The sequence below is a fragment of the Mytilus californianus genome, unplaced genomic scaffold, assembly GCF_021869535.1.
Source record: "Mytilus californianus isolate M0D057914Y unplaced genomic scaffold, xbMytCali1.0.p SCAF_8, whole genome shotgun sequence".
Lineage (NCBI taxonomy): Eukaryota > Metazoa > Mollusca > Bivalvia > Mytilida > Mytilidae > Mytilus > Mytilus californianus.
The window spans coordinates 92732682-92756727 of record NW_026262734.1 but is presented as its reverse complement, the minus strand read 5'-3'; the positions used below and the strand labels follow the sequence as shown (position 1 = coordinate 92756727).

Sequence of the window (24046 nt, the reverse complement as noted above, 5' to 3'; positions counted from 1 at the left end):
TAATAGGTTTGGAATAGGAAGAGTCCTTTTCTTTTTCAGCATACGGGTTATGTCCAAAATACAAGTTAAAAGTTCAGCCTTGAATAACAGTGCCAGCAGGAAAAAGTTGGGTATATAAAAATAAGGAGATGTGGTATGATTGCCAATGGGACAACTATCCATCAAAGTTCAAATGAAGTGGATGTAAAGCAATTATGGTAACCGTACGGCCTTCAACAATGAGAAAAACCCATACCGTGTGGTCGGCTATAAAAGGCCCCGACATGAAAAATATGTAACAATTCAACTGAGAAAACTAATTGGGTGAAATAATAATATAGTTCATTTGGTTAGTATTTTTCATATTTGAGGTAGCCCGTTGAAAATTTTTGTCCTTTGAGCTGTCCAAAGTATCAGCAACATTTTGTCCAGTTTGTTGTACATTTGTAGTAGTTTGATTTTCAATTGGAATAAACACAGCGGTTTTATGTCAATTGGTTGCAGTACATGGATTATTACGACTCAAGATTTTTTCCTTTGTGTTTTTAAACTGTTCTTTGCATAATTATTAAACCTTTGCACAGAATAATGACCAGTATGTTGTTCATCCAAAAGTCTTGTAATTGCAGTTTTTCTGCCAGAGTTATTTGTCAGTTTCTTATTTTTTCCACATTTGATGTTTTGCTTCATAAGATTTGTTAGGGAATATTCACCCAAGGGTTGATTCTTGTACCAATATTTTGCATTTTCGTATCTGTTGACTCCTAAATAGAAAGGCGAATCAGGTTGGAAGGTTTCTGCTGGTGTATTGCTACGATACTGAAAAAGAGACAAAGATTTATAAATGAACATGCATTAATGCATGAACATAGTTGTACCCTATCTTAATTACTTGAAGATTTCAGAAAAATTTCATGTATATTTGGTATATAATTAATATAATAAATAGTATTACTGGCATATTTCAGATTTTTGGTACGTGTCATAATTGTTATAATAACATTTTTAGATTAACTGTAATGAATAACACAGATCTGTCAATAATGGAAATACAACAATGAATAGCAGTGTCAAATTCAATCATTGTGTTTGTTTTCTAAATATCTTGTGGGTACATAAAGTATTATACAATTAATATTAGTATTCATAAGTTTGCGGTGAATTTATACAATTGTCAATTCTTCCCGGTTACTGTTTACGTGCTGCATTATTTTTGATTGTAGTACTTCTCAGTTACTGGATAGATTGCAATTTTTCATCGGAGCGTTTATGTTGGTAGTTAATGCCTCATTTCTATTGTTTTGTTTCAAATAATAGCATGTGGCGACTGGTCTTTTTCGTGTGATTTGTTTTTGATAGATTGTTGTCTAATAGATATTCATATTTCTTTCTCAATTTTATTCATATTATTTTGCTTAAGTTTAAAAAATTTATATTTTGGTGGGTAGTTGTCTCATTCGCAATCAAATAAAATATCTTTTTTATATTGATATTTTATAACAGATGACATATGACTTTGTTCTTGTACAAATACCCTGGCAAATAAAATTTATACCGAAAGATAATGATCATGACCTTTACATATGTTGCTTTATGAAATTTCCTCTCATCTTGAAGATTGCTGCATGATTTAAGAGCATATGCTTTAGTATTTTTCGTCCTTGACCCGTCTCTGGTTTTTGATAGTCTCTCATTATATGATAAATACTGAATTTCGTTTCTGTCAGTTTCAAGTTTGATATCTCCCCACTTTAGTTGTCTATGTACATGCGACCCACGGAGTCCAAAATGAATGGTGTGCATGTACCAAATACCGTATAGCGGGTTATTTTCGCGGGGTGTTTATTTTGGCTTATTTTGGCGGATAAACGAAAATCGCGGAAAAAAATATCGCGAAAATTTTTGCATACGTTGGGTACTTTCTAATAGCTAAAGCGTTTTGTGAACGATCTTTTTTTCCCGGTCGGCAAGTCAATAGCGGTATATGTTAGTTTTAACAATATAAATGCCAAAGGGCAGTGTACATACATGTTTTTTATAAAATTACTGTCAGGTGTGTATACCCTTATTAATAAGTGTCAATTGGAATAAGAGTGTTAGGTACTCTCATCAGATAATAACCCTTATTAATAAGTGTCAAACTATACAAGAGTTGTTAACACTCATGATAACTTGTAACCTAATTGATAAGTACATCAAATGTCCGGTGGTCAATTTTGTAACTTATCAACCGTAAAATTTACAAGACGTTTGAATACCTGTAACAAATATCTAAGTCATCGGTATTCTATTGATTAACTGTATCAGAATATAATCAATAAATAAGACGTCATTTAGGTAAAAACAAATCATTTTACCATAACAATAGACACTTGTTTGACAAGTTTTAAAACATTTTAACTGCAACAATTTCAGTATCCGCCAAAATATTTAATTGGGATTTGAGATTCCACCAAAATAAAACCCGCCAAAATTGTTCGTATACTCTGTTGCCCCTAAATCGCGAAATTTTACACCCGCGAAAATAACCCGCTATACGGTAGTACTTAACAAGCAATATGTTGTTAAATTTTTCATTATGTTCAGCTAGTTGGTTTAAATTTTCTACTGATATAGTGCTCAACACACTTTCAAAATCACAATTTGGTATGGTTGAAATTTGGGTGTCAAAGCTCTCATCAAGGAATTCAAAATCTGGTATTTGTGGTATTTTTTGTTTTTCTTATGTTTGTAGCTGGGTTTCAATTTCACCCCTATCAACCTCATTTTCTGTATTTTAATTTGTTTTATCTGATGAGGGGGATTAAATTGGTTTGAAGGTGTAGTAATTAATCGATGGTGGTGTCATATTGAACATCAAATTGTGGGATTTCATAGTCATCTTCCAAGTATAATGGGTCTAAATACTCATTAAGGAGGGCAGAGTAGGGATCAATGTTTATTAAAGCAGACGATTTTTGTTGGTCGTGACAGAAAAAAACTATTCAGATTTGTTGTTAATTATTTGGGTTTTTGTGTATGATTTTAAATAAAACGTCTTTTTCCAAGTATGAACCATTTTATTTAAATAATTGGAGTCTTTTAATTAGAAATACCACGTTGGACCAAGAGGTAAGCAACTGTTATTCATTGTATGTTGTATTGCTTATTGTTGAAGGCCGTATTATTTATTCCTGTGTTTTATATAACCTTATGTCTGCAATGTAGATCAGTTGGAACAGTGGGGCCTTGAGAAGCTTACAAACATTTCCAATTGAACTTTAAACAGTAAATTGTTGTCAGTCAAATTTGAACTCTTAGCACTGATTAATTGATGGTTGCCCTAAAACACAATTTTGTGAAAATATTTCCAGAAAATTTGTTCTCTTTTTTTGTTTGGCAATGTCAAAGGACGACAATTAAGTTCAGCAATAATTAGTCAATAAAATAAGTTTTTATCTGTGACATTCTTACATCTCCGGTTAATGGTACCATTATACACACTCAAGATTCGAAATATGTACTGAATTTGTATCTGTTTCCTTGGCTTGTGTGTAAGAATTATAAAAGGAAAGGATGACGTTGGAAGAATTTAACAATTGTTACCACTTTCAAACTGTTTTCCATTTTGAGTGACGAGTCATTACAGACCAAAACACTTCAACACTAAATGTTGCAAATAAAATATTGTCAACGATATTGATATCGAACAAGCGATATATTTCGTTGCTGATACTGATAAAAAATAGATTAAGTAGCAAGGGTTCAAAACTAAACCATAAGTCGAAGAAAACAGATAATATTATAACCACAAAACTGACGAAAACAAAACCAATCACAACCGTCTTTCAAAAGAGAGGAGAAAGATCACAAAGTGATACTTGAATTAAAGTCGAAAACAAACTGACACTGCCATGGAAAAAAAAGGTAAAACGTCCAAAGACAAACTAAAGTACACAGAGCACATCAAAGAAAACTAAAGACTTTCCAACTAGAACCACACTATAAAAGACTTCACAGTAAACTTAAAATTAAAAAATGCAACCCCTTCATGAATAGGGGATTACCTCATGTGCTTTGGAAATGTAAATTACTTATATACAGAATTGATCATCATCATATTTAACGAGTTTTAGTTTTTGTTAAATGTATTGTGAAAATAACCTCGGGTGAATAGATGTCTCATTCGCAATTATACTACATCATTTTATTTTTCATCCTGTTCTTCTGTGATAACGTGTTTGTGTATTTTCGAACATTATTGAGGCTGTTGAAAATTTGATTAACGACACTACATGACTACCTAAAGAAAAGGGCATAACACTACAACCAAGGGACAATCTCAAAGGTTCCATTTTAACGCACTACAGTTCAATTCGAAATTATTTTGAAAATATAGAATTGACGGCATATTGCTGAATAGAAATACCTCAAAGTAATTGTTCATACAGATTTATTTCAACATAGTCGTATTCTAATTTTATACGTTTGCCAAGAATGTTGTCTTTTTGTCCCATATAGTACCTCTCATATTTATCGAGTTGGATGTACATATACTATTCGAACTTTTGCGTTTAACATCTATTTGAAATAGACGCAAGTTCTAAATTAAATTTTTGAATATAGGTTTATTCTTTAGATTATGCTCCTATTTTCTGTCGAGGAAGTAAAATTGTTGCCATGAAATTGACACGAGTTAAACATTTCTTAACATTTACAGTTGCCGTTTGAGTCTTTATGAATTTTGATCACCTGATATAATTATAAAGTATCAACTATATGTCATACCAATAAACCTGCTTTGATGCATATCTTAATTGCACCAAGGGTAAGATACATATTTAGCTCTGCTAATAAAATTATCCTCGGTCGTTACATGTTTTTTATTTTGCTGTAAATGCATTATTCATTTTAGGTTAACGTTTTGTTTTTGTTTGAGCCAATCAGATCACGTTGATACTTGATATTCCACCTAAGAATTAAACAGTCGGTTCCTGAGTACAGACGAGGTAAGTTATAATTTTAAATGTCTTAGGTGTAGAAAATATGTTGTATGCAATTTTACACAAAAATAAGAATGTAAAACGTGTTAAAAGATCAAGTATATGTTACCTATACTAATTCTCTGTTCATGAACTTATAAATTAAGAATCCTAAGGCAAAGTTGACCTAAAGTGGCTAAGGGTTTTTTTTAAGGTCCCTCTTAGTGATATTGATGGACTTGGCTTGGGATGTTTTGGGATTGAGCGTTCTCGATAAAAGTTCATCTCATAAATTATTTCAAATGCACGAAAATTACCAACTATAAATAAAGTGTTTAACTTGTGCAATCATCATACTTTACACTTTTTATGACCGAAATTTTTTTTTATGTAGTTTTCGTTTGCTTGTTAAATGTGATTTGTGCAATTAATCAGCTTTAACAATTGGTGTCGTTCAGGAGATTATTTGGAGTATATTCATACATAAACGTTACAAAGACGTATTCAGAATAATTTTATTATATAATAAGTGCACGTTATTTAAGGCAAAGGCTTATACGTTTTGCTGTTAATTTTGTTATAGCTAATTAAGGTGTAATAACCGTAGCTTACAATTTTTTACACGGTTCTAAAACATATGAATGAGCTTAAATCAACAAAAAAGCAATAGCATATATGAACCTCTGCCACTTAAACATGTAAAATACCTCACAAATTCTATATACAATTTTTTCTAAATGACTTAACATCTACTGATGTGGAAAGTCATTGACAAAGGTACATATTGTATGAATCTTTGCAAAACAAGTTTTACGGTCACCAACACAAATTGGTAATTGATACGATTTGTATGTGTTTCAATTCGTACGAGAAATATGATCGAGGTCATAAAAATCTATAGATAGTCGTCAGATCTGTAAATATGTGTAATGTTAGGACATAGATATATTTGTTTCTTGTGGTTTCATTTATCATTTCCGATGACCATTAATATAGTGGCATTATATTTGTCATAACATTATTCGGTATAGCATTACTGGTTTATTTGTGTATACAATACAATTGTTTTTAAAAAAGTCGAAGATATACATTAACTTGATCTGTAAAACGACATCTGACTGATCACTACTCAGTAAGTTAAGATTCATTGCTCATTCCCTAGTAATTGAGAGGTAGCTGTTTTGTTATATTAAAATAAATCAACGCTTTTGCATGTCAAGCAACAAGGAAAAATAGAGATGAATGCCATTTCAAACTGTAGTCATGCTATGACCATTAATTCAATGTAAATGTTGTTGTGCAATAACTTCAACTCACCTAACATTAACGTTAGGAGTATTGTAATTTTGATAAAATTATTGATTTCTTTTTGGGCAAAAACTAAATGCATTTATGAAACGAACGTATTCCTTCATTCGAAAAAGATTGATATAAGGCTCACACGGTGTAAATCTTAAAGTAACTATATTTAGTTTTAATTTTCTCTTATATAACAACGATCAAAGTTATTCAGAAAAATTACGGCAAATTTCAAAATCCATAACGAAGTAGTATGTAAATTTTGTAAAAGGTTAAGATTTGTCATGCTTAATTTATTGTAATAAGACCTATCACGTGAACGGAATGTTTGTTATCTTTGTACCTTTTTATCTACCATTCATTTTGCGAATCATAAGGGGGAACGGGTTTGTAATATATAACCGTTTGCAAATCTATGAATTGATAACGAGCCCCTTATCTATATATCAAAAAAAATAAAACACATTAAAGTACCACTCAACAGATCCAAATGAACAAATAAAATATAAAAAAAATAGTAAATGCACAATGTAGGTCTGACACACTGTAAACACTTTTGGTTCATCAGGATTGTGATTTTTAAAACTGCCTTGAACGAGTGTAGTCGGAGAACTACAATTTTGAAGCTGAAGCAAAAGTCACCGCGATCTTATAATTTTCTCATAACAACCGCCATTTTTAAGTTTTCAAACATTATCTTTACACATAAACATGACAAGTTTCAATTCTGTAAAATGTCATATAGATCGGATCATTTTATTTTTATTTTCATTTGTTTCTTGATTGAAGACTGTCCCGATTAAGTGACGGTCATGAATGTCACATACATTAAGCAAAATTGCACAAACAAGTTTTGGTTGTTTTTGTCGCATCATACTACAATAAGTATCCCTATGTGTATTACAGTCTGCGTTTGAGTGATCAACTGGAAAATATTTGCATAGACTTCATGTAAAACTCGCCTTTAATGTTGACAGATGGCGTTTATACGGTAAACAATTTTGTACGTACATGTGTGTGTGCATTCAATATTCACAACTTATACTTTGAAGAGAAGATTCTGAAATCGAATTGACTGAAAAAAAATTCACAAATCAGTTTCACAATAGTCGAAAACGTTACATTTAATTGAACAGTATAATGTTATATGTTCATGTAAGTGTTTAAACGGTCAAGTTTTTATTTTAGCAACTGATTTCTGATCAGTAATTTAAAAAAATAATACACAATTCTAAAGCAATACAACATTTAACAATACAATTTTTGCATGTTTAAATAAGTTTTTCAAGTTCGATCACAAACTTTCACACAGTGAGAGAGAGAGAGAGAGAGAGAGAGAGAGAGAGAGAGAGAGAGAGAGAGAGAGAGAGAGAGAGAGAGAGAATAGTTTATTTGAATATCTTGGGGTACAGTTTCGTCTAATGGAAAATGAAAATATTTTTTATTGAATATAATTACACAACTATGTTGTTATATTCCTCGTTTTAATATATGAAAATAATCAAATTTTACACTAGAAATTGTGAAAAACTCTCTAAATAATCTTTGATGTTCTATATATTTTTGAGAGTACTACGAGGAGGTATGCCCCTGACACTACAAATGTGGTTCATTCTCCATTAAAATTATTTTCAAACATTTTGCAATTTAAGTGAAAAAGTCCGAGTTATACATGTGTTCTAAATACTATTTGACCAACCGAAATGACAATTTTATATGCATGTTTGTGCATAATTGAATATGGTTTTAAGACTTACAAAACGAATGCTTGCTAAATATTTTTCAATAAATGTTTTGTTTTGCAAAAGTAATGCCACAGAAATGGTGTAAAATGAGGAGTCGTTTTGCAGTTTAACTACAATGTTGCATAACTAAAAAATAAGATCTTCAAGTATTAGGTTCTTGTGTTATTTTTAAAAGAAAGACCATTAACTTAGCAATCATTAGAGTATTAAAAACTACTGATTTAAACGGTAGATGTCAGCCTGATTGTTTACTCGTTTAAAGTTGTATGCGTTACTGCTAAAGGATCATAACAAAAAGGTATCAAAAGTCATCAAAATATTGTTAAATCGTTCTAACTCCAATAAAAGATGTGATTTATGTAATGAAACTCTCAAATAACTCGTCCGTAATATATTAATTTCATTTCTAATTCCTACATAAACACTAGATTGATTTTGTAAAAGTAAGTTTAACCTATATGGAAGCCATGATGAATGCCTAATAAGATTTGATGTACAAATAAATTGTTTTTAACACGTATTAGGTGACATTCGAACACATTGCCGCAACATTTGAATACTTCTCAATTGACAAACGTAAGAATGAGGTTAAGGCAAAAAAAAGCCAATTGTTGTTTTTGAATACCTTATAAAGTTTGTAAATAGTTATAGATTTAAAGATTTTGATTGTTAGATACACCATCATATTGATGTTTAATCTACAATCATAGCTTTTAATATTCGGATTGTGGATGCGAAACATGATATTCAATTACACTTGGTGGTTTCATGGTGAACATTTAAATAGATAAACCAGTAACTCTTTTTTTTTTAAATTTATAACTACAGCGCGTTGGTTATTCTGTTCGCAAAGGATCTCCTTAATGCATGGTATCTATCTATAATACAATATTATTTTGTAAAAAAAAACACATTTTACCATGGTACACCAATTTTAATTGATTTGGAATACTCAATTTCAAATATGGCTCTCATCTTATACGTAAATAAATATCACCATAATGCATCACAAGATTATAAGTGGGATGTTAAAAGCAATATAATGATATTGTATTGTTCGAAAATTGGCAGATCCGTTATAATGTGACATTCTCGTTTGGTTGTGACCTGTTATCTATTTCATGCATGAATAAACGATATATCTTGTATCACACTGCACGAAGTGTGATACGAAAAAAGTGGTATGAAAACTGCGTTAATTTGATTGGCTTATTCAGCATCATAAGACTTCATTACGACATTTCCATTACCAATTCGTCAGGTCATTGGTGACTTTCAAGGGTTAAGACGACATTTCGTCCATGGCAACGGACATATATGATTTCTTCAATGATATACAAAATACTCATTCAATACTTTCAACCTGAAAATCTTCTTTTTGTCACATTTCATTACATTCTAATGCGTACAAAAAGTTTTGAAATGTCTGATGTTAAAGTTTGACTCCAAAAAAAGGCATATGGCGTCATACTGGTATGTGCAAAGACTAGATCAACATTTCGCGGAATTTTTCATTTAACACAATGAAAATGTTGAAAAAATGAGAAAATGAAATTAACAATTCGTGAAAGTTGGATATCGCTCGATATCAACTCTCTTTATTTAATTTGAATAGTAATAATAAACTCGCCGATGGATCGTTTATCATTACTTTAAAATTAAATAACTCGAGTTAATATCAAGCTATATCATTAACTTACATTTGGCGTCTGACGTCTCACTCGCTATGCAACCTTTAATTAACTACTAGCTTCTGTCGATAGGATATAGTTCAAATAGTAAAATCGTAATAAGATTGAATAATTTAACTTTCTGTGAAGATCTTGTATCTCGATCTCATAGATGAAGGAATAGTTGTTGCATTGAATTTTACATTACCACTTTCAGTGGACTAAATGTGCATTTGCAAATTAAAGATTCTTCAGTGATGATAGAGGTTAAGGTATTTGAGATTTGAAAATCTCATTCAAGCGTCAAAGCGGTGATGAACCAAAAGTGATCAAATATTAAGCCAAACCAGGACACGTTGTTAGAGCTTTAAAGAGATACATTACGTAATTTAAAATGATTTTTCACAATTTTACAACTGCAAATTTTGGAATGTGTGTTATTGTAAAGATACATATCTTTAACCTTAATGGTTTAAAAGGGTCTTATATAATTATAATTATTATTTTTCTTCATATACCGAAAATGTATGAATTGAACAACAATGCAAAATCCAATTCTCTGCTATGTATCCTAACATATTTTTTTTTTCAAATGAATGTATAAAATAAGTTTGTATTTTATTGATATAGATTGGATTAAATATTAGTTTTTATTATAAAGTTCACCGAGAAATCGATAGCTTACAAATAATTTGGCTCACAACTCAAATTGTTATGAAAGGGAAACAACTTAATTCAATCTACATGCATCGGTTCGAATTTTTCGAATTGTTTAAATGACTGAAATAATAGATTCTGTTTTAGTATTTATTAATGAATTTTAATCACTTCAACTTTGTCATTTTCATTTTGAAATCCAAACTTGGAATGGAATGGAACATCTCTGAAACCTAAATAACTCTTAATATATATTGCATTTGTAAAACATGTTTGCAAAGTGTCTCTTAAAACTAACAAAGAGAAAAATGTAAAAAACAATCCAATCTTTTAAAACATATTTCCTGATGTTTGAGGTTATAAACATGTATTTACAAATTCAAGAATGCAACATTTAAAGAACCGACAAAGCGTTGCTCATTGATATATATATATGTATATATAACAATTTATTTTACCTACTACCGTATTAATTTTTTAGTTATTGTTTTTAGTCATTTTACGTCTTCACTTTAAAAGAAACAAATGATACCGTGTTGACAAAAATTCTAATCCAGAGTATAATAACATACAAATTATTAAATATAGACGTCCCTCCTTGACTATCAAGATACTTTGATGCATGGTGTTTACCAATTTGTCCATGACATAAACATATTTATATTATCATACATATAACTAAGGTATAACACTTTTAAATACCCACTTTCAAATATGCCTCTTTCCAAAAATCATCTCATATTTATATAAATATTACTTAAGTGCCTCAAAAGGTTTTAAGAGGGAAACGAACAATGTTCAAAACGATAAAATGCTATTATATTGTTTGACAATTTGCAGATCCATTACAATTTGACATTAACTACTAGCTGCTTTAATTCAGATGTATTTCAAATACTAGTAATAACAGAGAAATAAGATTAAATAATTCAACTTTCTTTGAAGACCTCTTTGTCAATTACAAAGATAAAACATCCATTGTTTACAGAGGAAAGAGTTGCAATGAAAATAAAGGTACAAGTTTAAGTTGAATAAATGTTCATTTTGGCAATAAAAGTGTTCCTAATGATGCTCGAGGTCAAAGTATTGGAGATTTGCAAACCTCATCCAAATGTCGAAGAGAAGATGAAACCAAACGTAACCAAAGGGAAAGCAAAAAATCGGACACATAATCAGAACTATGCATGAGGGAGATGCATTCATTGATTTAATGTGATTTTACACAATTTTAAAATTTGTGTTGTTTTAAAGATACCAAACTTCAAATTTATTGCTTTGAAAAGGTCTCATATTTTCAATGTACATTTGTCACCAAATACCAAAAATCTATAACTGATCAATACTGCAAAATCCAATACCCGGTTATTTAGCTTTTCATTATTATTTTAATTACATGTTTCAAGTCATAGTAAGGAATCACACAATATTGTATTTTAGTTATATAGACTGGAGTAACATGATTAAGTTTATATACTAAAAATATAGACAACGATAGCTGCGAAAAAATTGGCTTAAAACTCAAACTGTTATCACAGTAAAACAACTCAATGTTTTTCAATATGTGAGTTTTAATATATCCGTCATATCTTCTGCCTCTCTTTTAAGAACTTTGGTTCCGGGGGAGTTTAAATTATTATAAATTTATTTGAAGTGTTATAAGTATATGTGAGATAATGATAATCCCTTTTTTCATGATTAAGTACGAGCGTTAGCGAGTAATAGATTCTGTTTTAGTATTTATTAATGAATTTTAATCACTTCAACTTTGTCATTTTCATTTTGAAATCCAAACTTGGAATGGAATGGAACATCTCTGAAACCTAAATAACTCTTAATATATATTGCATTTGTAAAACATGTTTGCAAAGTGTCTCTTAAAACTAACAAAGAGAAAAATGTAAAAAACAATCCAATCTTTTAAAACATATTTCCTGATGTTTGAGGTTATAAACATGTATTTACAAATTCAAGAATGCAACATTTAAAGAACCGACAAAGCGTTGCTCATTGATATATATATATATGTATATATAACAATTTATTTTACCTACTACCGTATTAATTTTTTAGTTATTGTTTTTAGTCATTTTACGTCTTCACTTTAAAAGAAACAAATGATACCGTGTTGACAAAAATTCTAATCCAGAGTATAATAACATACAAATTATTAAATATAGACGTCCCTCCTTGACTATCAAGATACTTTAAACGGTTTGTTATGATCACGATATGAATTTTCTACAAACAGGGTCTCTTTGTAGGCCAACACTATTTGTACGTTTGTGCTTTTAATTCTGTTGTATATTTTAATCACAAAGATTTTTTCGATTTTTTTTTTGCGATCTGACAAAAGTTCTACTTCAGTCTTTTTGTTCAATTAAAAAAAAAATACATATATGATCCTGAGACAAGAAATATATAGATGTGTACTTAATCTTAACATCACACAAACAAGAAGTTTATAAAGTTTATAAAGTGCAACAAGTAACGGAACTTGTTTCGGATAAGTAGACACGTAAATTAAATTCAAATTTAGCAGATACAGACCAACCGATAATTCAATTTATAAATATGATATTTGTTAATAGATCAACAGTAAAATATTATTTACGAATGAACACAGTTGAACGTTTTCTATATTTTCTTTACTGTGACTTTAAAAACGGAAGGCAATTTCTTCACGTTTATTTTTTAGGGATAACAATCCTTAGTGTTAGTTTAAAACATAAAACACGTTTTCGTCATCATTAGTACATGTAATACTTGTGTTTTTTTTTATTTGTACAGGCACCAGCAAATTTTTAAGAGCTCACAAAAATTGACATGTCCTAAACATCTTTTGGCAGAATCTGATTTATGGATTAGTGATTTGATAAGCGATTTGTCGCCGATTCCAATTCCAATAATATAATTCACGCTAAAATGTTTTGAGAACCGAACCATAAATAACGATAACTTAAATGTGTGTGTATGTGTATATAGTAATTTCTTGGATGCTTTGTTTCTTTTGGAAACCGGTGTTCATTAGATTTTCATTGGGAAAAGCGTTTATTGGTTGAATATGTACACAGTGGTCATTACAAGTTTGATTAAGAACATGATTCGCTCTTATATTACATTTGAAAGGAATACAACCCCCCCCCCCACCCCCCCCCCCCCCCCCCCCCATCCAAAATATCTCCTTGATGCATGGTGTTTACCAATTTGTCCATGACATAAACATATTTATATTATCATACATATAACTAAGGTATAACACTTTTAAATACCCACTTTCAAATATGCCTCTTTCCAAAAATCATCTCATATTTATATAAATATTACTTAAGTGCCTCAAAAGGTTTTAAGAGGGAAACGAACAATGTTCAAAACGATAAAATGCTATTATATTGTTTGACAATTTGCAGATCCATTACAATTTGACATTAACTACTAGCTGCTTTAATTCAGATGTATTTCAAATACTAGTAATAACAGAGAAATAAGATTAAATAATTCAACTTTCTTTGAAGACCTCTTTGTCAATTACAAAGATAAAACATCCATTGTTTACAGAGGAAAGAGTTGCAATGAAAATAAAGGTACAAGTTTAAGTTGAATAAATGTTCATTTTGGCAATAAAAGTGTTCCTAATGATGCTCGAGGTCAAAGTATTGGAGATTTGCAAACCTCATCCAAATGTCGAAGAGAAGATGAAACCAAACGTAACCAAAGGGAAAGCAAAAAATCGGACACATAATCAGAACTATGCATGAGGGAGATGCATTCATTGATTTAATGTGATTTTACACAATTTTAAAATTTGTGTTGTTTTAAAGATACCAAACTTCAAATTTATTGCTTTGAAAAGGTCTCACATTTTCAATGTACATTTGTCACCAAATACCAAAAATCTATAACTGATCAATACTGCAAAATCCAATACCCGGTTATTTAGCTTTTCATTATTATTTTAATTACATGTTTCAAGTCATAGTAAGGAATCACACAATATTGTATTTTAGTTATATAGACTGGAGTAACATGATTAAGTTTATATACTAAAAATATAGACAACGATAGCTGCGAAAAAATTGGCTTAAAACTCAAACTGTTATCACAGTAAAACAACTCAATGTTTTTCAATATGTGAGTTTTAATATATCCGTCATATCTTCTGCCTCTCTTTTAAGAACTTTGGTTCCGGGGGAGTTTAAATTATTATAAATTTATTTGAAGTGTTATAAGTATATGTGAGATAATGATAATCCCTTTTTTCATGATTAAGTACGAGCGTTAGCGAGTAAGGGATTATAATTCTCTTACAAACTTAGAACATTGTAAAGTGCTCAAGGCTCAATCTCTTGATTGGTTGTATTCAAGAATTAGTTTCATTGTCAGTGTAAATTAAATGTTTATAGTTGATGCATGACTTCATTTTTCAGCATTTCATTTACGGATTAGTTTTAGTGATGTAAGGATTTTCTAATATTTTGGAAATAATCATGTAATATTTTAGTGAGAAATTATCGTTTTTTATTTACAGTTTAAATCAATAAATACATTTGCCTGATCTATGGTCGGGTTGTTGTCTCTTTGACACATTCCCCATTTCCATTCTCAATTTTATTTGAGTTACAACTAATTTTATTTCACAGCCAATATTTTGGTCCGGCTTTTTAAATCAAATACTATTGCATTATGTGATGAAATGGTCTAATACAATGGCTTTAAAAGTTTTAAATACATTCAAAACTTAAATCCTTTTGTTTTTTTATTCATTTCTATTTTATCGGGGTATTAGAAATAACTATTATTCCCAACCGCTGGTTCAGTAATCCAAGTTTTTGAAAGCTAAAGATTAAGGTTATTTTTTTATTTTGAAACTTATTTTTTTGCATTGCTTTGATATCGTTTATTTTTTAGTACATTGTATTTGAAGTTAATTATATCTGTATAATAACATTAAAGGTACAAATTTTACTTCACCAGTAAACTTCAACTTATTTTGATTTTTTTGTTTGTTTCACAATTCAATATTTAGTCAGTTAATCACTGTGATAAATCCTCTTAATTTGATAAATGTGCTTCAGGGTGGTTGTAACTCATTTATAGGAACTCTTTGTTTTGAACATGTAACCAGACCCAAATAATAGAATAATCCTTTACTAAGAACATGATTTACTTCCATTTTTCACAATTAAGAGACTTAAATACTACAATTTCATTGGTCAAGAGCACTTTGCTATATTCTAAATTGCAAAAACATGTCAAAACTTGGTAACCATATTCATTGACGTGATCTTATCACTGAACTTTGTAACGGTTCGGCGTGATATGATCTTTTTAATTATATATAATCCAATAACACGTCTGATTAGTATTTTGAGACCTACAAATACTGAAAGGAACATAAAAACCTTGTAATAAATACCTAATTACATGACAATCTTAACAATATCAATTGTTCTATTACCAATGTTAATGTCTGGTTAATTGATTGAACAACCGTCCTTAAACGATAAACTCTTACACTTTTGATTATTTTTTTTTTTTTTGCATTTGAACATTTATCGACTGACGAGGTGCTGAAAAGGAGATAATTTATAGTGTGACTGCGTTGACATTTCTTTCCGCTGAAAACTAGCAAACATGAATGATATTTCTAAGAAGTATTACCTTTATTATTGCCATACTTAACGGAATGTTTAATTTATCATGTTTAAAATAAGTATATCAATATTTGTAAATTACTCTATATATAATAATTATTGAAAAACATGTTTATGGATCAGATTCTTTAGGAAAAGGTGGTATCGGACAACAGAGGGTCTTAATATAGAATAGGTGAATCGCTTGTATTCCACACTTACAATTACACACAGCACTGCTACTTGTAGTGAAAAATGCAAACAATAATTTGTCTTTTCCTTACAAATAATTATAACACTGATCACGATTTTATTGTCAAAAAATTATTGAACTGATTATCAACAATTTCTGTACTCCATTTTGTAATTATCAGTTGTTTCAGATATTCTAATGTGTGTTTGAGTGTGTTAAGTAAAATTCTTTCACTGTAGTTAATCTAAGATTTTAGTTCCTTTTACAAAAAGGATATTCATTCCACTTATGTTTTCATATCATTGTTGAAGTGAAAATAAAGATGAGTATAATTTCAAAATCACATTTTGCAGAGATTTTACTTTCTTTAGGGTTTTTCGTGAAGATAACCTTATTTCACCAATTGTATCTTTAGGGATACTATAATTTATATGCATATACTAAGAATATATAGTTTTTGCGTTTACCATCATAACAGTTTAATGTTAGACATGTATTAATTGAGTTCCATTATTTTCACCGTCTCTGGAACCTTTATGTATTCATTTAATTATTCTTTTTAACTTAACCTATTACTTTCTCAATTATTAAGTTATCCTTGCCATCATTCTGTGTCTCCACTTAAACATCGTACCGTGCTGATAACAATCACAATCTCTAGTTGATTAATATTCATATAATGAAATATAGTTATCCCTCTATCAACAGCAAGAGACTTAAAGACTATGTTATGATCCCGGTAGAAATTTTTGCAAAAACAGGGTCATATGGTAGGGCAACAATATCAAAATGCATGCAAATTCATGTCTTACATTTCCAATTTTAACAGGAAGCAGGAAATTTGAAAACAGATTTTATAATTTCAAAAAGTCAGAGTTATTTACATGTCCTGAAGGTCATTTGTTAAAATATGGTTCATGAAACAATGACGTGATAACATGGTGATAACAGACACGTGTCGACAATACCAATTTTTAACACAAAAAAGAATTGATTAGCGCAAAAACGTCTTAGAATATGAATTTTAAAATACAATGCTAGTTATCTGGGATATCAATTTCGACATTCGTGCGAGGAGCCCCAATATTTGAACTAACCATCTGATATTAATTAGTTTTCATATTGTAATTGGTAAGCCTATTTGTCTTTGAAAAGAAAGATACATTATATGTAGTAATTTTTCCATCGAATTCCTTAGAAAACGAATGGATATCGATACTTTTGAAACAATTACCCTATCCAAAGCATATTAAAAATGGGGAAATTTCATAAAACTGACAAAATCGAACGTTATCAATTAACGGAACAAGTGAATAACAACTGCCATAATCCTGACTTGGTACAGGCATTTTCCGAGGAAAATGGTGGGTTGAATCTGGATTTATAGTGAATTGACTATCAAAAAGTAATATATCAAAAACACAGAACTCCAAGGAATATTCAAAACGGAAAGTCCCGTATCAAATGGCAAACTCAAACACATCAAACGAATGGAAAACAACCAACGTATTCTTGACTTGGTACAGGCATTTCCTTATGTAGAAAATGGTTGAATAAATCTGGTTTTCTAGCTAGTTAAACCACTCATTTGTATGACATTCGCATAAAATTACATTAAATTGACCACAACGTGTGAACAAAACAAACAGCCAAAATAGGTAAAAATGACAAAAATAGGGCTACAGCAGTCAACATTGTGTTGTAATCTCAAACAATCTGAACTAAACCAATTTCCTCAATAAAAAGTTTAAAACTTTTAAAATTATAAACAAAACTTTTAATGGGTGTCAATGTGTCACGTTTTTAATTTCAAATATTTCCGTTTGAAATAAAGATTTTAAATCTATTCCGTAATTTTGATTAGCAGACAACAATCTCGACACATTTCAAAATGTTGATTGTAATCATATGCATTGCCTTGATCTTATCACTAAACTTTGTAACGGGTCGGATGATATTTGATATTCAGTTCAGAATGTTATTATATATAATTCAATAACACGTCTGATTAGTATTTTGATACCTACAAATATTGAAAGGAACATAAAAACCTTGTAATAAATACCTTATTACATGACAATATTAACGATCTCCTTATTCTTCAGTTTTAAATTTTGGTTAATAGATTAACATCCGTCGATAAACGATGACCTCTTAAACATTTAATTTAGCATTTGAACATTTATCGACGAGGTGGTGAAAAAAGGTATTTAGTATATAGTGCGACTGTGTGGACATTTCATTGCGCTGAAAACTAGCAAACATGAATGTTGTGATTTTTCAAAGAAGTATTATCTTTATTATTGCCATGTGTTACGGTATGTTTTATTAATTCAACACGAGTATACCAAGATTTTTTAATAACTGTATGTACATGTATAATATTTATTGAACAACAATAACTATGGATCAGATTCTTTAGGAAAAGGTGGTATTGGACAAAGGAGGGTCCTAATATAGTACAGGTGAACAGCTTGTACTCGACCCTTATCATTAAAATACAGCATGGCTACTTGTTGTGAAAATGCAAACAAAAATTTGTCTTTTCCGTACAATTAATGATAACACTGATCACAATTTTTTTGTCATTATTTACTGAACTCGATTACACGTATTAACAATTCTGTACTCCTTGTTCTAATCATACTATATACTCTTAATGTTCCTACCGTTTCAATATGATCCAAATCGTAATTAGCTGTTATTTCAGATATTCGAATGTCTGTTTGAATGTGTTAAGTAAAATTCTCTCACTGTTATTTGAGATTTTAGTTCCATGTACAAAAAGGATATTTATTTCACTTTGGTTTTCATATCATTGTTAAAGTGACACTAAAGATGAGTATAGATTCACTCTTTAATCACATTTTGAGGGATTTTACTTTCTTTAAGTTTTTTCATGAAGGTAACCTCATATCAACAATTGTATCTTTAGGGATACTATAATTGATATGTTTATACCAAAAATATATAGATTTTGAATTTAACATCGTAACAATTTGATATTAAACATATATTAATGGAGTTCCATTATCAACTGGGAGATAAATATTACAAATGCAGGCACTGCAGGAATGTAACAACATCATGTCCATAGAAATGTCAAGTTCACAATTCGGAAGCTGAAATCATTTCGTTTGTCTTAAAGTTTAGCCCACCACGAACCTCATTGTCACTTTCTAAATATTAGTCAAGATATGAAGTAGACTTAACTGCATCTGTTGTATCCTTTATTTGACGTTCGATTGCATAGATGCGTTCAACGTAATCACCAAACTTTGAATTATTTGGTGGGAGAAAAACATCTGTATAGCGGAACGTGAAGATAATGAATAATGCTAGCTTCTTTTCGTTTATCCTAAGCAGCTTTTGTATGGAGTCTGTCTAATATGAATAAAGACAAGTCCCATGGTAATGCCGATTGTTGGTTAAATACCCCGACCTCGAAACGTAACAAATCTTTTATCAATCAGGAAATCAATCATCTTGATGTCAGTTTCAGAGATTGCAGGGTATGATTTATCTCTCCTCAAAACACGATATCTTTATCGACGTTGGCCATTCTTTTTATGAAATAAAGTTTTGCTTTTTAACTTAATACATATAATGACGTGATAATTAAACAGGTAAAAATTCATAGTGTAGCTACATTTACATATACTCATCGGACGTTTCCTTTTAACATGCACTGAAAACTATCAATAACGATGTTTTGATTATTCAAATTTTTTTATCCATATTATTGTTATTTTAAAAATACTGATGGCTCAGACTATTAAAGCAAAGGTGGTGTCGGAGAAGGGGGTCTTAATATGATGTTTTTATTATTTAAGAGTGCATTACAATCTTTTCTCTTGTCATTGTTTATACATGTAGCACTGATCACGCCTTGATTGTCAAAACAACTAAACCCTTTTATTAAAAATGTTGTATTTTATAGTCTCAACTGAAAATTTTACAAATACAGATTTTATCAAATCTTTCTGGTATTCCAGGGTCGGGTATACCACGGTGGAAATATTCTAAGAAAACAGAAATACCGCTTCAGACCCTTTTAACATGCATATTTGATTTAATTGTGTCCAGATAACTCCAAAAATGCCAGAAACATAAGTTATTCCATTTAAAGTATAAGAAAAAAATCCACCATTTTATGAAACTATACGGAACTCAGAGTCTAAGTAAATTTGTTAATGATCGAACTTGTATTTTCGGAGAGTATCTAACAACAAAAGTATTATATTCAAATTTACCTGTGTACTTTGTTTCATTTAACGGCATTTTGTCCCAGGTTAGAGATGTCTCTTTGGCAATGTTCCTACATCTCTTTTATCACTACCTGTAACGTCTATTTTATATAGGCACCTACGTTTTAATATAGTATTTATATTGTGTCATAGATCAAACTGATTCGTTCAGTGTATGTTTACTTGTTTTTGTTTAAATATCTTTTTGATCGAGTGAAGCCATTTCAATTGATATTTTATAGCGTGTCTTTTTATGTTGTAATGTTACACTATTGTCTCAGGTTAGGGTGAAGGTTTCCGCCTGTTAAAACGTTTAAACCCGCTGCATTTGTATGCACCTGTCCTAAGTCAGGAGCCTGTTGTTCAGTGGTTGTCGTTTGTTAGTGTGGTTCATAGGTGTTTCTTGTTTCTCTTTTTTATATACATTAGACCTGTTTGAATTGTTTTACACTAGTGATTTTGGGGCCCTTTTTATCTTCCTGTTCGGTGTGAGTCAAGGCACCGTGTTGAAGGCGTACTTTGACCTATAATTGTTAAATGTTTATACATTGTGACTTGGATGGATAGTTGCTAATTGGCACTCATACCACAACTTCTTATTCATATTGAAGTATAGATTCTAGGTACTGACGTTGTTTATCATCTTAATAACGTGTTATAGTGTTCTTTTATTTGTCTTTGTAAATCATTAACTTTACTGTTTAGTCTATATTTGGTAATATACCTTTGACGTGGATCGGTACTTATAAATCCCGTCATTGTGTTATTGTGCTATGGTAATTTTTTGTATTCTTGTATTTCGTTTTTGCTTATGTGCTTTGTCTATATGCCCTTTTTTGTTTTTCTTTGTTGACATATTTGTTTGTTTTTCTATTGATTAAGATAATTACACAATGTTGACTGCCGTACTCCTATTTTTGACATTTTTACCTATTATGTCTGTTTGTTTTTTTCACACGTTATTGTCAATATAATGGAATTCATGCCACTGTCATACAAGTGAGAGGTTTAGCTAACTATAAAACCATGTTTAGTCCACCATTTTCTATACAAGAAAATGCTTGTACCAAGTCAAGAATATGACAGTTGTTATGTTGATGTGTTTGAGCTTTTGATTTTGCCATTTGATAAGGGACTTTTCGTTTTAAATTTTATTAGGAGTTCGATATTTTTGTTACTTTACTTTTTATATAATGTCAATTTCTTCTTAGAAAAGAAACTTAATAAACATTTAAATATAACATTAAATCCGTCAGCTTTTAAACGAAAACTTTTGTTACATTCTTTAGATGAGTGTTTCCTACTTTTTTGCTGTAATGACGAATTGTGAAGCTAAAACTTCATTTTCTTCCTGCCTATACAAGGAAAAAATAAACATACCAAGGGCACAATCAAATACCGAAAGTCAGCTGGTATGATTTTAAAGACTAAAAAACATATTTATTGATATTATCTGATAACAATTTGTGTAATGTTTCGTCACAAATGACCGATTCAGTTACAAATTAGATAGTTTAGTTTATAAGATTGAAAAAGACACGTGCAAAATGTTGGAGGTATTCAATGGATAAAAAACCACACATTAAGCCAGTAATTGTATTCCATTATAACTGTCAAATGAAAGTGGTGCTGAAAAAAGGTAGACTTTATAGTTCTAATGTGCGGACATTTTCTTGTGCTGCGAACTTTCAAACATGAATATTGTGATATATCAAATATTTATTATCAATATCATTGCCATGATTTACGGTACGTCTCATCTATACTGAACACATATTTGTAGATCAGATTCTCTAGGATAAAGTGATTTCCGACAAAGTAGGGTCTTAATGTGGTACGGGTGAATAGCTTGTACTCAACAACTATATTTAAGTTTAAATATACACCGCATTTCAACTTTTAATGCACAATGAACAATAGTTTGTCTTTTCCTTATAATTATTGATTTCAATTTCATTGTCAAAAAATAACTTAACCGATGATCAAAAATATCTTTTAATAGGGTCTTGATTGGGGATAGGGGAATTTTTTATTTCCGTATTTGTAAACTACTCTATTCATGCTAAACAGAGAAAAGACAAATATGAAATTTAAAATTGGTCTTGATAAAGCGTGTTGTGCTCGAGGCACACATGTTACTGCTGAACCATTTTGTTTTAGATAAAATATCCTTGCATCGGGAAAACTCGTGGAATAAAACACGTATATATACGACTGTTACAACAACATTATTTGAATTAAGGAATGCTCTTGACTTTACAATTGTATACTCTCTGTTATCATTTCGATAGATGTTACACTGTATAACAAGTGATATTGGTCGCTGAACGTTAAAAGAGTCACAACAGTCACATTAGATTGACTATGTTGGAAACGTAGCGGATGGCAATTTAAAAATGAAAACAAAATTAGAACAACTTTTAGGGTCATCATTCAGTATTTTCCTATTATCTAAGCGGCCTCGGTGACCGATTAATTTAAGTAGTCGTACTACTGTGTCACTAGCCCTGTCGAATCCTGCACCTGGCAGGAGCCCTCGACTCCAATCTTAATTGATTAGGATTGTCAGTTTTCCAACCGAAGGTCGGTTGTTCTCTCCGAGCACTCCGGCTTCCTCAGCCAATAAAAACTGACCGCCACAAAATAGCACAATAGTGCTGAAAGTGGCGTTAAGCACCAATCATTCACTCAATCAGTATTATCTTACCAATGTATAAAGATTGTTTTGTAACAAAAGAAAAGTTTAAAACCTCTGGGCTTCCACTTGAAATTTACACGGAAATTTATGGTCTTTACTTTAATCTTGTCATTCGTATCCATAAAGTGCAAATTTGAAGTGAGATTCAAAAACGTCATGGATAAGTGAGAGATGTGTCTATGCTAATACAGTAGTATTAATTATACAGTATTGTACACAATTTTGTATTTCTAAAATAATGAAAAGGCTTCATAAGCATATGCGTGCGGTGCTTTATACGATGTTGTTGGAATATATTTCTAGCATGAAATGTGATCTGTGTTTAATCTGGTGATTAATCAGTAATCAAGGATTGTGTCCGTGATTTTCCGTGTGAATTGGATTTGCAAATTTGAAAATAATATATTTGTTAACTCCAGTTCTACAAGATGCCGTATTTTGTAAGTACACAAACCTTTTATTCTTAGTACATTCAATTATCATCTGTCAGATGACATGTTACTATTACAGCTGTTGCAAAGGATGAAAAGATGAATTGCGGACTAGATTTGATTTGGCAATCTTCTTTTTGAGACCTTTATGTTTAATGCGATTTCTTCATGTTAATGTATGGACTACTAGCCAAAATAATTACATGTATATTTTTTTTTATAATATTTAATTTTTTCACACGAAAAGCTTTTTTCAAGGATTTGTTTTTGTTACTTCAAAAATCCTTAAAAACACATGAAAAATGAGAATATTTTATTATACATTCTATACAGATACCGAAATGTGTTCATATCAATGGTGTTCCTTTAATAACAGAACCGCACATTATGATCAAAAAATAAAATTTGATATATTACAGTTATTTAATAATCATTCACGGTTGAATTGACACGTCTACATTCACCTTTAGTCATTATTTGAACGATTCTTATTACTTAAATTTGACACAGGTCTAAGCCTTACAGAACAAGTAGTG

General features: G+C 30.4%; 1 long non-coding RNA gene across 1 annotated transcript in view; it reads left to right on the top strand.

Moving 5' to 3' along the window:
* The first annotated feature begins 4881 nt into the window (after window positions 1-4881).
* LOC127711393 (uncharacterized) overlaps window positions 4882-24046 on the top strand; it is a 52354-nt gene continuing 33189 nt past the window's right edge. Inside the window, exon 1 of the long non-coding RNA XR_007986670.1 lies at window positions 4882-4967. This is a non-coding gene — a long non-coding RNA (uncharacterized LOC127711393). The remainder of the gene's footprint in view (window positions 4968-24046) is intronic.